Raw genomic sequence first — 4155 nt, forward strand, 5'->3', positions numbered from 1 at the left:
TTCTCCTGATGGCTTTTACGTGAACAGCTATAAACTGGATGACTTCCTTCAGGTCTGATATCTCTGTAGTACCTGCTGTCGGTTGTGGGGAATAAATAGTCACTGAATATGTTAGTCCTGCGCTGTGCTTGATAGGAAAGAAAACTCAGGCCCCCTCCTGGCAGGGGACATTTTTACTTTGGGAAATGGAAACTGGGAGGGGGTGGGCTGGGGTAGGAGCATGTGTTGAAAACCATTGTTACTGGTCACTGGGGTGATTTGCCCCGATGACTTTTTCATTACGAAGTCATGGATTTCGGACTGAAGCAGAAGTAGAAGTAATAATGCTTCTTCCCCAAGTGGTGCTCACTGGCTTCTCCCCAGAGCTCACAATAAGCCTGGCTGGGCTGCGCCACTCCGTGAGATACAAATGCACTTGTGGCTAATGGGACAGGTTCGTGTCCAGTCATTCACAGGGCACAGCTAGCCAACATTTTGGCTTCTGATATATGAGCTCTATCCGTTGAATCTGGAAGGTTTTTTTCCTAAATGGTTGCAATGATAAAAACTCCCTGCATTTTATTTTTATTAAAGGTGGTTCATGAAGTGTTCTCTCAACTCTTGACCCAATATTTGTTGATTTAATAAGCAAATAAAGGCAAAAAAAAATCATTCTAATAAGGCTAAGACTGTAAGCAAGTCTTTTTAGGGTGTTTATTTGGCTTGGATAGCATTTCCTGAACTCACTGAAGGTCCCTGCAGAGGATTGCCAGGAGCGGAGACGGGGCATCTATTCCAGGGAAGCACAGGGAGAGAGGAGCTGAGCCCCTCAACCGTTTCTCAAGTGTATCTGTAAAAGAAAGTAAGAGGAAAACCATAAAAATCAGTTCTGAAGATTGGTTGGCTCTGGAAACTCATTTAGTTGGACATATTTTTAGGCTTTTGTTTATCCTTCTTGATTGATAAAGTAATTATCAAAATGCGTTAGAAAATAATAACCAACTGGCGAGAAAAGGAGCAGGTGGAGGAAGCAGAGCCATGGAGGAAAAGCCTCCACAGACGCCACTTCAGGCTTTCCGAGGAAACCCTGTGAGAAGAGAACGCCTCTTCTCTTCTGCCTTTCCCTTCTCTGGGGGGCTGATCAGGGCTCTAGCTGGATGAAGCATCCCCCATCACACTGTATCTAACTCCCCCAGAAAGCCTTCTCCAGGCTCCCTTCCCCTCCAGCTTGCTCCCCCTCACCTTTCTCTACCCCTCTCCACACTGAAGTCTGCCACAGGCCATCCAGAACCCCAGCAGATGTTTGTGTTTTATGAGCCAAATGGGAGCCTGAAGTATCAACCAAATACCAGCCCCACTGAGAGGTGGAACCAGGCCATCTGACATCAGACACACAGAACGCCACCCGTCCAGCAGGGCCAGGGCTTCCAGGGAGCAGAAGGAGGGGTAGATAATTAGCTGGCATGGCCTTTGAGTTGGCCCATTGCTGTGCCTTCACACAAGCATGCAGAGGCCATTTGTGGAGGCTCAGGGCAATTAAGCGAGATCCTCCATGGGTCCACTGGCTGGCAGCCTGGCCCACAGGTGGCCTCCCCTATGCCTGAGCACCATATGGTGCCCTGACTGTGGCTCCTGGTGCAGGAACAAGCAGGAGGTTAAGAACAGCTATCATTGGTAGCTTGAGAGAGCCATGGGGCTCAACAGACATCCCCTGCCCCCAAACCACTGCAGGACAGACTAAGGAGAATGGACGGAGGGGCATGTACAGATTGGAGATCTAAGTTTCCATCTCAGCTCCACCATTTTCTACCATGTGCTGTTGGCTGTGCTGGTTTTTAATGTCTCTGGGGCTTGGTTTCTCCATCAGTGACATGGAGATTGTATTACTTACTCTTGTGGTCAATTCCAGGTTTAACTGAGAGAATGTGTGCTAACTCTGGGCTTGTTTTTCCTCAGACCCATTCCTTAATTTCCCCTGATCGGCCTTGCAGCATCGGATCTGACCTTGACCGGGTTCCGCCCACAGGAACCAGGGGAAGGTGTCTCTTCCACTGTCTGCCTCCGGCGCTGGCTTCTGCAGCCGCAGCTCCCCCTTGGCCATGCCTCCGGACCCCTCCGGAAAGCCCTCGGTATTGCAGCTCCCAGAATGGCCTCCCTTTGTCCCTGCAGCCTCAGCCTTACATCTTGGTCCCCTGTCCAACTTCTCAGCTTACCATCACCTTGTAGTCTGTCCTCTTCGTTGAATTCCCTTGCATGTAAATGTCTGAGGTGCTTTCTGTTTTCCTGGTTGGACCTTTGGCTGACAGAGTGTGTGAATGTGTAAATGTGTCACACACCTCGATGGAAACAGACTTCCTGGAGATCTCATTCCACAAAGAGCAAGGGGACGAGGCTACTCACCTGGCTCTTCCTGCCCTGAACATTAGCTCCTGAACTTCAGCCATAAGGTCGGGATCTTCCTGGGCCTGTTGGCATTCTGAAACAATTTCTTAGGTTTTCAGATAGTAAAAACTTAGGATTTTATTAGGACAGAAAAATCAGATAAGAACTATGTATGTTTTTAAAGTCATATGTTAGTTTTAAAATATATACTGTAATAAAATATATCCAGTGGATTCTGGTGTGCCTTCCAGTTACTCTTTGTGAAGGACCCTGCAGTGTGGTCTGGTGTGTCTAGACTCTTCTAGGTTCTGCTGGCATTCTTCCTTGTCCCCTCTATTCCTGTTCCTTATTAAGTAGCATTTTCTTGTTGCCTGGCCTTGTTCTCACCCCGTAAGTATGGGTTGTGAGTTGTCTCATCACCATACTTCTAAGGAAGTTGTCTCCACCAATCTCCTGCTCTGTTTGTCCAGCTTTTTACTCTGCCCATGGTGCTTTCTCTCTGCCCGCCTGTCTTCTGATTCTGCTGTGCTGAGAGCTGGGGAAGGTCGTGCTCCACTCCTTTTGGCAGGAGGATAACTTCCTCATTGAGGTCAGAATTGAAAATGGATTTCCCCATTGGGCAGAGTGAAGGAGGCCCACACTTCCTTTGTGGTGTTATTAATCAGCGCCCTTCCCCTGCCTATGGCAGCCCTGTCTCAGGACAGTTCCTGCTTAACCATTTCCTGCCCAGCACTGCGGAGGCTACAAAGGCACTGTGTAAGCTGTAAAGTGCTCTATTTAATTATTCTATTTTGTGGGCCATCACTTGTTTGGGTATTGAGCAGCGTGCATGTGCTTTGTGGGGAGAGGGGCAGGGCTGAGGGAGCTGGGCCAGCAGTGCCCCGCCTGAGGAGCAGGCTTAGTACGTCTATCTCATTCTCATTCCCTCAGGCAGAATTATGTTACTTCCTCTCACACTGACAGGTCTTGAAAGGCATTCTTTACGGGTAAGGTTTCTCTTCTTCCCTTTGGCTGGATTTCATGTCATTCCTATTGAAAATATACGGTAATAATGAACAACACGGGGCATTTTAAACACATCTTGTCACCTCACAGGTGACATCGGCATTCAAGCGTAGAGTTGGGAATCCTTAGGTTTGTACGTTTGCACTACCCAAATCTCCTGGATTACAGCCCTGCAACTTCAGAATCACCCCTTCATCCCATGGTCATAAATCATAAATGTTTAGTGCTGGAATGGACTTTGCAGCTCATATTGCTCAAAGCACTTGTTTTTGCACATAGGGGAACCAAGAGATAAACAGGCTGAGTGACTTGTCTAGTGGCAGGTAGCTAGTGAGTGGCAGTATCAAGACGAGAACTGGACTTTCAGGGACTCTTGGTCTAGGGCTCTTCTGGTAGCTGCCACGGCAATGAAAACCAACTAAAGCTTTGCTGCCTTGATGAGTATGAGCTGTGTTCTGCAGGCATAAAGCTCAGAGAAGATTAATGGTGCAATGGTAAATGTTTACCTGTGGGCTCTCTGGAAAAAGAAATGTGTGCATACACATATATACACACATGTTTGTTATAAATTTCTCTGACACAAAGGATGTGTAGCCCACAATTTAAAATGATAATAAAAACATAGCACTCTTTGTTATAAAGTCCACAGAGCCAATTGATTCTCACAGAATGCTTTTGTTGATTTTTGCTGACTTCTTTTATCTATTCCTGGTTGCAGTTGTTGAATGAGTAGTATTGAGTATTTTTTTATTAGAAAAAAACTCACTGCTTTTTAAGTTTTGATCATTA

At 46.9% G+C, this 4155-nt stretch overlaps 1 long non-coding RNA gene across 1 annotated transcript; it reads right to left on the reverse strand.

Moving 5' to 3' along the window:
* Positions 1-700: 700 nt before the first annotated feature.
* LOC136316161 (uncharacterized) lies at positions 701-2880 on the reverse strand. The gene is made up of 3 exons (XR_010727658.1): positions 2749-2880; positions 2380-2455; positions 701-829 (listed from the first exon to the last, which is right to left on the reverse strand). It is a non-coding gene; the product is annotated as an uncharacterized lncRNA (long non-coding RNA).
* Between the last annotated feature and the right edge of the window lie 1275 nt (positions 2881-4155).

The sequence above is a fragment of the Saccopteryx bilineata genome, chromosome 12 (assembly GCF_036850765.1).
Source record: "Saccopteryx bilineata isolate mSacBil1 chromosome 12, mSacBil1_pri_phased_curated, whole genome shotgun sequence".
Taxonomy (NCBI): domain Eukaryota; kingdom Metazoa; phylum Chordata; class Mammalia; order Chiroptera; family Emballonuridae; genus Saccopteryx; species Saccopteryx bilineata.